The 13,846-nt window shown below is 38.5% G+C and overlaps 1 long non-coding RNA gene across 1 annotated transcript; it reads left to right on the top strand.

The window, feature by feature from the left end:
• The first annotated feature begins 7,124 nt into the window (after positions 1-7,124).
• LOC143509787 (uncharacterized) lies at positions 7,125-9,290 on the top strand. The gene is made up of 3 exons (XR_013129775.1): positions 7,125-7,827; positions 7,997-8,093; positions 8,188-9,290. It is a non-coding gene; the product is annotated as an uncharacterized LOC143509787 (long non-coding RNA).
• The last annotated feature ends 4,556 nt before the right edge of the window (positions 9,291-13,846 follow it).

Genomic DNA, 13,846 nt, shown 5'->3' with positions numbered 1-13,846 from the left:
CGGATTACTTTCTCAAGGTAACTTAGCCATCACTGGTGATGCTAGATGGAGATGGTCAAATAAAGATAGTTGACTTTGGCATTTGTAAAGAAAATGTTTTTGGAGAAAATCTTGCCACAACCTTCTGTGGGACACTACATTGCCCCTGAGGTATGAGAAGCCATCAAATGAATTTGACATTGAATATTCTCACCTGTAGCAATGTCAATGTAATTCAGTATGCCCTCTTGGAGACCATGAATATGTGTGCGTGTGTGTGTGTGTGGATCCTTCTGGGTCAGTAGTATTCATTTTCAGTGGACTGGTGGTCATTTGGTGTGCTCGTGTATGAGATGCTGATTGGTCGGCCTCCATTCGATGGTGATGATATAGATGAGCTTTATAACACCTGGACACACCTCACTACCCTCACTGGATCACTGTGGATACCAGAGACATGCAAAGAGCGAATAGGCATACACAAAACCACACCTGATGACACATTAATAATAGTAATAATAATAATAATAATAATAATACTTTACAACCAAGACATGAACAGAGTTCTGCTATTATGCACTTGGAAAGGAGACACACTGAGATATTTCTATTATGAATAATATTCTTGCTTTTGGTTTTCTTCCATGAACAAAGCTATTTGAGCGAGACCCTTCTCTTAGACTGGGTGTTGTGGGTAATATCCGAGGTCAGTCATTTTTCAAGACCGTTAACTGGTCTGCTCTGGAGAGGAGAGAAATCGAACCCCCTTACAAGCCAAAAGTGGTATGAGCTTTCTTTCCATCTCTTTCCATTTCTTACAGTCCTCTCTCATTCCGGGTTTTTTTTTTTTTTTTTTTACTTTTCATACTGTATGCTCATAGAGCAAATTGCAAAAATACAGATACTGTACTGAAATGCAGCCTATGTTCATCATGTGATTTGCATCCATTCACCTCCAACCACAGAAATCACCCAATGGCTGTAGTAACTGTGACCAGGAGTTTTTAAGTGACCGCCTGTCCCAATGTGAGAAAGGTTTGGTTGGCTTAACGGACCAGAGTGCCTTTGCTGGCTTTTCATTCATCAACCAGAGCATGGAGCATCTCCTGCAAAAGTGATGGACTGCTCCACATCTTAACATGGCAGAAAAAGATGCAGTACAAATGTATGATTAAACTATACAGCCAGTGTTTTTATGTGTCACTGACAGGTCCACTAGTTCTCTCCCTTCTCAAAATAGGCTAAAACCTGTATTTTGGGCATGGATTTTAGACTACAACCAAGATCAGGGGTGATTCACAGAGGTGTCAACTGGTCATATGCTTAAATTAAATATACCCCTGCAAACTCACAATACAAAGCAAGAGAGTATAACATGCATGTTCAGACTTCAACTGTACATAATCTATATCTTTTTATCTATACTTTCAGTAACCTCTTTTACAAACTGGGTTATTAACCCTTACTCTGCCGTTCCACATACTGGAACAAAAAATATACATGGATTTGGCAAGGGTTTATCAAATATTGCCTAAAATGGAATACATAACCTGGAGGAGCAGTTATGTGCATATTGTGTAAACAGTTTCATTATTGTGTGCATAAAGCTTAGAAAGGAAATAAATAAAATGCATTTTAAAATGTATATTAACCATGCATATTTGCACAGGTGAACATTTAAATAAGTGTAAAATTTTTTTGTCTTATACTGTATATGTGTATGGTGTATAGTGTATATATTATATTTGGCTTTACACTGTAAAAAACAGTTTTTTTTTGTTAGACTATTATTTGTATGGTGTATTTGATTACATATTTTCATAGATTTTTTTTATTGGGGGGGAAAGGCCAATGTATTTATTTTAATGGGGAAGAAAATTAACATATATGTACAGAAAAAAAATACTTTTAATTGTACAGTATATTAATGTATTTGAAGAATAATAAAGATAAGAAAACAGTTATTTTTTGTAAGATTTCTAACCATTCATATACATTTTGGCTTTAGCCATGTACAATTACATGTTTTCTCTGTGTTTTATATGCTATTTGTTTGAGAACAGTACAAATAATATGTACTTAAACTTTTCTCATTTATCATTTATAAAGATAATTTGTGACGCTGGGGCTGTGGCGAAGGATGAGACACTGAATCCTTAGTTTCCACTGACGTCACTTTATTCTTACAGATATTGCGCAACAGCGCACGAATAACATATAGCAAGCGCACACACACAACGTGTAGACTTTAGACAACGACGAGCACAGGACACTGCGCGAGCGCACATTAAATAGACAAACCACATTAACCCCATGTGATTACGAGACGATTCACAGGTGAGACGGATTATCACATGACATAGCCATCACCACGGAATATCCACAGACGCAGACGATGCACGTAGACTACGTAAACACACGCCCAAAAGGGAGGGGCCGGGGTCCTCAACGTGACATAATTATTCTGTTTTTTAGAGGTGTATGCAACTATTCTAGCAATAAATATATGTGGAAAGTAAGAGATTTTATTCAATTTTAGGAATATTTCCTGTAAAATGACAGTGTTGCATGTTAAGTGTTGTAAATATAATCACCGTTTTTAAATCTACAGTACTTATCTGTTTTTTTTTTTACTGTAATTTTCTGGCACCCCCTGCCAGAAAATTACCGTTTTTTTTAACACTTTTTTCCCCCCCAGTGTATTTGTGGTATATATGTGCACTCAGGGCCCAAAATTATTTTTCCCTCCCAATCGGCCCAAACTAGAGATTGACATGAGCCGGCCAATTAAACACGAGCATGTGATCATATGGTTTATAATCAGAGTTGTATAGTAACGAAGTAGAACTACTTCGCTACTGTACTTAAGTACTAAAATGCTGTATCTGTACTTTACTGGAGTATTATTTTTTTCTCCTACTTCCACTTTTACTTCACTACATATTTTCCATCAGTTTAATACTTTTACTCCGATAAATTTTTGACGTGCTGTATAGTTACTCGTTACAATTATAAACGTGTTAGCTGGCGCTGTCACCGGGTCAAGCGATCAGGCTGTCTTATGAGAAAACTGCGCATGCTCCGGTCGCGTCTCGTTTACTCTGCTGCTGCCTTCACGGAACACTTGAGCTTCGTAATCTAGGTTCACTTGACACGTCGTGACTGCTGCAAGGGTCCGCGCGGCAAAAATGATGCAATCGCGGTGGCTCTGCCCATGAGCGTTGGCCACGGTCGCGTCGCGATGTTGTGCACCTCTCGATTTTTGTGCGTGCGAAGTTAAATTCATGCACTTGTACGGCACTTTGAAGGTCCATTGTATGGAGTCAAATTAGAGAGAAGCGCAAAAAAAAATTATGAACGTAAAATGCGAGACGCAAAGAAAAGCAGTGACGCGCAAAGAAAAGAAAGAAACGCAAAAGGGAGAAAGTATTGCAAAAAAAGCAGCAACATAAAATGTGAAAATCAAAGAAAAGAAAGAAACGCAAAAGAGGGAAAGTATTGCAGAAACAAATAGGAACGTAAAATGCAAAATGCTAATCTTATATTTGCGATATTATTTTTTCGTCACCATTAAAGACCCTAATTTGACTCCATACCATTTTCAGTATTTTCCAGCACCTTCAGCTTAGTTTACTTATTTATACAAATACACATATACTCAAAATTATTCCAAATGATTCGCTTTTTATCTCATTAAAAGAGATGGTACCTTGTTTGGTAACAGCAGAAGAGAAGCTTGTTGGCGTTTTAATGTACATATATTGGCACCTTCCACACCTTCAACATCGAGTGATCGTGGCGGTGAGGGTGAGGAAGGAGGCGATGTCACGCTGAGTTGTGTGTTTTTAGCAACAGTAAGCAGTGTCTCTTCATGCTGACTAATTATGTGCCCATTTTTATATTGTAGTGTTTTTATAGGGTAAAGGCATTTGTTAGGGGTAAAAGCAGGATAGTAGGCTCACCCTTAGAACCCTACGGATGGATTTTACGTCCAAAATACACCTCGTTTTCTCAGCTAAATTAAGGCAAACTTGTACTTCTGCATCAAACCTACGACGTAGCGGGACATAGGTTATCTGTTTTTTGTGCGTGAAGTGTTAAGCCCAGTTTTTAAGTTGCTACTTGTTTATACATACAGACCACTTGTATTTGTCTTTGACATCTTTGATTTGTAAGTGATATATAAAAATAATTGATAATCAAACTTTGATGGCTTTCTTTAATTAATTCAAAACCCAGTACTTGTACTTTTTACTTTCAGTACTTGAGTAATAAATTTCAGAATAAACTACTTGCAATACTTAAGTACAAAGAATGCTGAATACTTCTGTACTTCTACTTAAGTAAAGTTTTTAAAGAACACTTCAACTTCTACTCAAGTAACATTTTTGATAGAGTACTTGTACTTTTACTCAAGTATGGGTCTCTAATACTTTATACAACACTGTTTATAATGCACTGCTTTTTGTTGGATTCTCATATTTATAGATGTACATGCTCAGACACTGCTTTATGGGAAACATTTGTAGGTATGTAGTTTTAGAATATGGCACATCTATTTGAATGTCTATTAGCATCACATCAAGTGGTAGTATTTTACCAAATGTTTAAAGAAATTTTAATTTCCTTGATTTGAAAATCAAATGCTAAGAAACAGATTTTTTAGTTGTAATCCAGCAGTATAATTTGACTAATATTTATATTGAGACACACTGTAATCAATTTCTGTAGTTTTTACAGCATTATTACTGTAAATGATCAAATTCTTACTGTAGAACATGTTACTGTAAATCTGCAAAGCATCATGGTCAAACTTCAGTGGCAGGTGAATTCTACAGTAAATATAATTTAGCTGTGAATCATAATACAGTAATTTTGAGCGGGATTTATTCAGCGGGATTTATTCGGGGGGGGGGGGGGGGTGACGAACGTAAAATGGACACAGATTCAGTGTTATATCGCCGGTGGATGGCGCAAGAGCTAGCGAACTAGTAACGTATTGAATCATATATGTGGATCTGAGGTAAATAAACTGGATATTTTTTTTTCGGCATGAGATATCGGAAGTGTGGCGTGAGAGCGTGTGAAAACGGTCAAATGCGTGTGTCTCACGCTCAATGCGTGAGAGTTGGCAACCCTGCTTTATATCCTTCATAGCTAATACATGCTGTGTAGTTAGCTGTATAGCTATATATATTAACCCGCGTTGAAATCACTGTTTTTATTGTAGGCACGTACACCAGCAGCCAGTCTTCTAGTGCTAATGGTTAGCTCAGCTAACGCTATTAGCCGAGCCTTTTTTAGCTCGCATCTTTCAGCTAATAAACAGTCAGTCTGTGTCGAGGTAGTAACTGGTACTAAGAGAGATAAATAGCATTGAAAGCTTTGCTTTCATCAGTTTATTCCAGTATAGTGTAAATGAACATGAACCCAGTGTTTATCAGCTGTTACTTCCACCATTCTAAGGTACTGCTCTGCTACATAATCCTACACTGCACTGATAGAAACGTAAGGGAAACGTTAGAGAGGCACCTTCCTTAGCTGCTAATGTGCTTTAAATTACAACAACTTACTCATTGTATATGACATTTTGATAGAATTTGTTATTTTGTGACATTTAGTGGATAACCATCAGTTTGCTGTAGGAGTAACGTGACTTCATAAACGTTAGTGTTTGCTAGCATGTATGTGTTGGTGTGCCAGCTAGCTGCATTTAGTGAAGCTCATCACTCGTTTTTTTGCTAGCCGTGAGTACCAAGTACAGAAGACTGTGTTGCCAACATAGAGACTTTGTCGCTATATTATTTAGCAACTTTTCAGACCCAATTCAAGGATTCCCCAGCCCAGAAAGGAGGAATTTAATTGTTTTTATTTCTAAAGCTTTTTGTGTTTTTATACAGTTCCACATTTAATATTGTACCTTGTATTTAAATGTTCTAAAATGTGTTAAAATATTCAAAGCAATACAATAAATTGAATTTTGTGGGACAACAATGTCGTCTTCATTTTACAGTATATAATCCTTTTTACAGTAATTAATTTACTATATTAAAATGATTAATATACAGTAATTTTAAGCTGTAAAGCTCTTACAGTAGTTTAGTAATTACTGTAATAGAAAATACAGTAATTTTACTGTGATAAAAATTACAGTAAGAACTGTAAGTACTGTGATTAAATGTACAGTATGCATACTGTGAAATTGATTACAGCAACTTACCAGCTAATTGCTGCCAGTAAGTTACTGTACATTTCACAGTATTCTTTTTACAGTGCAGTAAAAAGTGTATCAGTGAAAAATAATCAAAATAGACTAATCTTATTAATTAAAATAATATATAATTAACATTAATTGCAGAAAAGTCAGATTTAAATTCCATTCAAGTTCTGGACTTGTACATGTTCTGCACTTATTGTACTGTATTTATTTATTATTTTTTGCAACAGCTTACATATTTGTTGCATCATTTGACTCATTGTGCCAACTTTACTCACTAGGCAAATAAGATAAACGTCTCACTTCTGTGTCAAAATGAAACTTTGCAATCAAAACCAAACTATCCTTATTCAGAATGGTATTTTTGCAGTAAAATCACACACATGCATCATCTGAACTACTTTTTCAAAGAAGCAACAACACACTGCTGTACTTTATACTAAATACTGGGGGTTTAAAATGTCTCATTCAGGGTTATGTGAAACATTTGAACCTAGAGACAGACCTAGACACTCATCCTTAGTCTACTTTTATTTCTAGTAGGATTGATTACTGTAATGGACACCTAATAGGCCCTTTTCACAACAAAACGGAAATACGTCACCGCCGGGTAAAAAAAGTTCCGGTACTCGTAGAAGACAGTTGTTGTCAATTCACCTCAGCATGGAGCGTGTGTTTACTTCATCCCTGTCGTCGCTGCCGAGACTGAATTTTGAAAACGTTTCAAGGATCGTTGGAGAACATTCAACCACGAAGGGATCCAGGTTGAATAGAGGCTACAAATTGTTTGTAGAAGAATTCATTCACTTATACCAGGGTAAGCTAACACCAGCTAACGCTAGCTAGGTAACTAACTATTATTTAACGTATAGCTAGTTCCATTAGTCATCCTACGGAGTGGTAAAACATATTTTTTATGTTAGTCACACCTACGGAGTGGTCTATATTATTATGATATATATTATAATATTTCGAATGATACTGACAGCTTTAGTTAACAATATTTAGCTAGGTTAGCAAGCAGCTAACGTCAACTATTGATTGTTTGGTTTACATCAGTATCAGTAAAGTTCATGACACACACCAAGTTATTAAGTATTATTGCTTATTCAGTGTCCAACATAGTCGACAGCAAAGTGATTGTCAGAGCTAGATGCTACCGATCTATGAGGAAGAACGAGGAGCCACACAAACTTGAGGTTATACTTGGTCTGCCGGTTGGCTCAAAAGTCTGTTAGAATATTCATTTACTTATATCTTCGTTCAGGCTGTACCTTTTCTTCCACTGCAGTTTGCAGCTTTTTTATGTTCTTCTGTTCTTATGACATGTGATAGGACTGCGGTTGCAGATATATTCTTTCCCTGCAATATACAGTTTTCCTGAAATGCTTTGTATAAATTGCCAGTTCATTATCTAAACTTATTTTCATTTACTTTAGGTGACCATGGATGCACTGGATTGTAGCCTGATTACTCATACATGCAGTTGTGCAGCTGGTAAGGGTCTGTGCAATCATGTCGTTGCACTACTCTTCCAAACAGCCCACTATGTGCAGCTGAATTTGACTGCTGTGCCACTGCCTCTGGCCTGCACTAGTGAGCTGCAAAGATGGCATAGGCCAAGGACACAGGTATGTGCACTCCTAAGTTTAAATGGGTCTGTAAAGCATGAAAAGTACAGAGCAGTTGGACTTGGCATTGAGAAACACTGACAAATGTCTTCACCTCTTAAAATGCACTAACTCACTTCAAAGTGAGCCTAAATGTCAGTAATAGTTTTGTGATTGTATTCGTTCTAAGGGAGTCCATCCAGAGCCATTGGGTCAGCTTGTTGTGAGGAAACCTACAACACTGGAGAAGACTGGAGTGAAGTCTACTCTTTACAGAGCTTATCCAGGTGAGACAATAATGTTCCTTCTGTTTAATTAAATGTTTAAGTTTAAATGCAAAAATATGTTACATTTACTAATCATTTTAATCCTTATCTATAGGGCCCCTTCCAGATCAGAATGTTTTGGCATCGGCAGAAAAACTGAGTCAAGTCAGCCCTCGTCCTCTGCTAGTGACTGTGTTAGAAGGCATTGCAAATCTAGAATTTGTCCCCTCCAAATTTGGGCCTGTGCCTCGTGGAAGTACACTGTCTTACCAGTGTCCTCCTGTGAGTACAACAGCTGGTCCTGACAATGTAAACTTTCCTGTACTGCCTGTTGCTGATCATTCATTATGATCCAACTTTAAATTTGTTCCTAGTCAGCATCAAGCCCTTCATTTAGAGTCTTTACAGTTGTCTTACAGCATTGCTGCAGAAATTGAAGAGGCCACCAGACTTCAGTCAAAATGCACTGCATGGGCACAAATTCGTCAACCAAGGGTAACTGCGAGCAGGTTCAGAGAGGTATGCCATGTGATTGGGGATTCATCTGGGCAGTCGCTAGCAGCACGAATCATTAGGGGGACAAAGCAAACAAGTGCTATGAGACGTGGCTTGGACCTTGAACCAGAAATTCTGAAAGCCTATTCTGAAATGGGAAATGTCACCGTCATGCCATGTGGTTTGGTTGTGCACCCAGAAGCACCACATCTAGGAGCCAGCCCAGATGGGAGAGTGTATGATCCTTCAGAGACCCCACCATTTGGGCTGGTAGAAGTAAAAAGCACCACAGCTGACAATATAGCTCAAGTGTCATTCATCAAAATGACGAAAGATCAGGCCAAACTAAAAGAATCCCACAAATACTACTGGCAAGTTCAAGGCCAGCTTGCAGTGACTGGTTTGCAGTGGTGTGACTTTGTCACAGACACAAGAGGTGATCTAACGATCCAACGAATTTGGAGAGATGATGATTTTATAGCATCAATGAAAGACAAGTTGGATATTTTTTATCACAACATCTACATGGACATGTTTCTTTCAATGGTGTGAATGGCATTTGTATTTAAATTTGTGTGTGGTTAACAATTGCATAAACAATGAAAAGTGAGAAGCAAATATTATTATTTTATTGTTCAGAAAAATAAATACAGAACAAACAAAATGGATTGCCTCTGTTGATTGTTTTAAGCAAAAATAATCTGTTTACTTTTTTTAGCAGCATGGACAAACATGTTACATCATTACTGATAATAAATGGATAATCTAAGTGTTTATGAACAACCATGCAAGTTTATTCTGACTCAAGAAACATTGGTCCTTGATAATTGATCATAAAACAACAATTATGCCAGATCTGATTTATGCTTCCAGCCAGGCTAAGAGACACAGTAGAATCCCAAATATGATTTTCCTTAACCCTGCGAATCACCCTTTCAACAAGAATCCTGAGTCTGGCAATTGCCTGTGTTTGTTCACAGTCTTTTTTGCTGAACTGTTTTCCCTTTTTGAACGGTGGGATGATCAGTCTTGCACCTTTAGCTGCCAACATATCTTCAATAACAAAACCTTTATCTGCCATGACCTCATCGTCCATTTCCAGTAACTCCAGAATGCCCGACTGTCTTGTGATCTCTTTGTCAGAAATGGATCCTGTGAAGAGGCTGGAAATAAATGTTACTGCACCACATGGTGCTACTCCAAGTAGACCTTTAAATGTGGTGGTGTTCTTGTAGTTAGAGAAGGTCTCGGAGTTAAGTGTCAGAGAGGTGGCTCTCTCACAGCGAATTTCTGTGCAGTCAAGTATGACTCTGACTTTTGGACTGTACTCTCTAAATTTCTGTGGCATGGAGTCATTCACTTGTTGTCTGGACATCCAAATGGGTACTGAACCCAGCACAAAAAACAGGTAATTTGCCCATGTGATAATTATTCTGCTGACTGTAGCTATGCTTACTCCGCAGATGTCCGCAATCACCTGTTCCTTTAGTCCAGCAGCTACACGAAGGCAATAGATAAATAATTCATCTACGAGCTGGATCTTCCGTGCAGGGCTTGGTGTTGCAGATGCTTCTTCTCCCATTCTCTGTGCCTTGGTCCAGTAGATGAGATGTTTGGCAGATGGAGCGATGGATTCCCAAAAAATCTCAAATACTTGCTGAGAAGGGAATCTGGTATAATACCTGATTGTCTCATCAGAAACGCAAAATCTACCAAAGATGTTTGATGACCCCACTGACATTTTCTGCAATCTGTCCTCCAGTTCTTGAATATACTGCAGGGCATGATCCAAAGCACCTACAAAAATGAGAGATATAAAGCATAAAGTCAGGTGTTTCAGAAACAACTATATGATTGGTGTTGGATTCATGCTGTGACAGAAATTATTGATTAGATCATGTTTAGTTATTATATATATATTATTGATTCGCCTGTGTTTTGATTACTTTAATTTTTATTTTGTTTTATTATTGATCTTCTTGTCTGTAAAGCACTTTGTGAGCTGCTCTGGAAAAGTGCTATATAAATAAAGATTACTTACTTATAAGAGATCATTATGAACTTTATGACTTAGTACATGTCATTCTGATTAAACAGAAGGACTGCAATAATGAAGTAGTGTGTTTCAGTGTAATCATGTAATTATGTTTAGTTCATATTATGCATGTGTGCTATACTGTGACCCAGGTCAGGGAGAGTGCTGAGGGTAAGAGCACTGTTAACTGGTACTCACTAGGCTACTATACTTGGGTCATTTAGCTTTCTCTGTGTTCAACTGATACATCAGTTGCTTCTGCTAACTCTAAGGAAAGTCCATATTAGGAGATACACACATGAGACAAAGTAGCCTGCTGGACGCCTATGTTTTGGAACATGCTGTGCTAAAGATAACCTGCTGTTAGAACTGCTGAATTGTGTTTAAGATTGTATATAAGCAGGGGGACTGCCCTCTTGCTTTCAGAGTTGTCATGAGAATGAATGAGACTCATGTCTGGGTCTGTGTTTGTGTCTCATATATATATATATTCCTATATATATATATTCCTATATATATATATGTATATATAGAGGACAAAGACAGACCCAGACATGAGTATATATATATTAGGGGTGGGCATAGATTAATCTAGATAATCTAGATTAATCTATATTAAAATGGCTCATATGCGTGCTACCCAAGTAATGACTAAAAGTCAGTTTTTGAGATAGGATTTCTTAATACAGAGGGTGCATTAGACCAGGGGCTCATCTCCTGTTTCCAAAATGCATCAATGACTGCTTGAGGAAGCTGTTATATATTTAAATAGCGACGAATCTAGCGCTAGGACCATGCAGAAAACGACCGCTCCGAGCTCCGTTCCGGTAACACTTTACGTTCCTAAAAATGAATTTTCCATGAAGCAAACCTGGCGACTTCGTGGCTGCATCCATGTAAACACACGTACGATTTGTAATTCACAGGTTTGAAAACTCGTTCTCGCCCCCACTGTGCACTTTGGTTAGGAATACAGCCGAGCTAAACTAGTTGAAAGTCATCATAGTTTGCTTACCCATTTTGACCCAGTTCCCAACCCAACTTTAAGAATAGGTTAACGGAAAAATAGAATATTAATTAAGACCAATTGTTGTGTTTACCCATTACTGTGTAACTGCGGGTCAGGGAGGTTACTCACCATTGGTGCACGTAGCCAGCTATCTTCTAAATATAGTCCAATGCGAGCTCATTGTGAGCAGTTGGTGTCCAATAAGAAGCCACAAACAATGTTTAAGTTGCGCTCGCGCGAGATTATGAACATGGCGTTTTATCATTGACGGCGGCGCATCACCAGTAAGTCACCTCTCTCTCTCGTTCAGCTGCGATTTCTAACGTTGTCTTTGGCTTAATTTAAATGCGTATACGTATAGCTTAGTCTGAGTTTAGCGCGTATACCGTTTCGCTGCTTTAACCGACGTTAGCACCGCTTAAGGACTGTTTTTGCTGTGTTTTCCAACTCAGTTGTGTTCTGCCACGCGTCTGCATGTTATCTGTTGCATGATGGGAGATGTAGTCCGCACACTTTGCAGTTTAGCGCTTGATTTCTATTGAGTAAACGCAACTGTTTGACTACAATTATATTTATGGCTTTGTGTCTTTGATAAAACGGTTAAGTGTTTATATTAATCATTATTATTATTAATCACTACGCATTTACGGTTAAATATTGAAATGGGTTTACCAGGTAAATGTTAGGTCAGCTAGTTATTGCACTGTGCTACCCCTGCCAAGTATTTTCACTGTTTATATGTTACATTTATTGCATTTGTGCATTGTTTATATATTATATTAACCCTGGGGTTAATTTAAATATCCTGCATTTTTATGAGCATGGCTGTATGGCCTTATTTATACCATGTTACTTATGTATACGGTTTTTTTTGTACTTTAAGTTTATGACCTAAGAGCTACCTAAATGCTGACTAAGAGCCAACTAAAGGCTGCCTAAAAGCTGTGGGAATAACCTGAAAGAAAAAAAAATAAACAAATCCACAAAGAGTTATATCTGTCTGCCGTTTCGTCAATGCCCTTTCGGTGGGAAAACCGAACAGTCATAAACTGCGGTGCCTCAACGAAAGAAAAGAAGAAATCCTTCTAAAATAAATTTCGCCTCTAAACGTCAAAACAAAGGAAAATGGATTCTGCCGTAATGAAAGATCTGAAGGGAAAACGGTCCTCTGCACAAGCTACATTCACCAGGAGAGCAAATAAGCTGTCTCTCACTGCTGACGTCTTGGAAAAAGGAGCTCTTGCTGATGAAATGCGTGCACTCAGTGCTGACTTTAACAGGATGCATGACACTGCGCTAGCCCTCTTGGAGGCTCTGGATGATGTGGATGACAGTGAAGAAGAGGCAAGAACCACGAACGCAAAAATCGAGCAATGTCTTGTTGTTTACAGTGACACCGTCCAGCTCACCAGAGAAACACTGTACAAGAAGTTTGCAAGACCTGAGATTCTGCTCTACATTGAAGGAACAGAGGGAAAATGCAAGGAAGTGGAAAATGCAAACGTTGCAGATATGCCAGAACATGAATTTGAAGCCCTACGTGATGGCTTTTTGGAAGGGCTACATGAATTGGAGCAGAAGGTCTTAGCATGGGAACGTCTCGTGTCTGACAAGGTCACTCAGCATAAGCAGGAAATTTATAACCTTAAAAGCAGAGCACGGGCCTGGGAACTGAACAGGAGAAAACTGAGCCGGATGCCCAAACCAGAACCTGTTGCAGTTGATGCACTGCAAACAGTCAACCAGCTTAGTGTCTCAGAGGCTTCTCTACCACCTAAAACTCCTACCATCTCAAAGCCACAGATCAGTCTGGAAAGAACGCGTCTGCCTGTTTTTTCAGGAGACATGACAGACTACTATCGTTGGAAAGCAGAGTGGGCGGAGTTGGAACAGCTAGGGAACCCGATGAGAACTGCTGGAGTCACACGTTTCCATCTGCTGGCAAGCTTGAGTGAAAAGGTGAGAAGAGACTTAGTTCTTTCCAGCTGTTCGACCCCAGATGAGATATTCAAGCGCCTTAACAATCGTTTTGGAAATAAAGCAAGGATAGTTCTCAAGATTGCTGAGGATATTGAAAGCCTACCTCCCGTGAAGGGAAATAACCCTAGGAAGGCAATTGAGTTAATTCAGGCCGTGGAGAGGGCCCTGAGCAATCTAGTCATCCTGGGAGAGGAGGACGTCTTGAAGAACAGGCTGGTCGCCCAATCACTAGAACGAAAGCTGCCCAGCTCCCTT

This window comes from Brachyhypopomus gauderio, chromosome 3, assembly GCF_052324685.1.
Source record: "Brachyhypopomus gauderio isolate BG-103 chromosome 3, BGAUD_0.2, whole genome shotgun sequence".
NCBI lineage: Eukaryota > Metazoa > Chordata > Actinopteri > Gymnotiformes > Hypopomidae > Brachyhypopomus > Brachyhypopomus gauderio.
The sequence above is the reverse complement of the archived record's forward strand: the minus strand, read 5'-3'. Positions and strand labels throughout refer to the sequence as shown.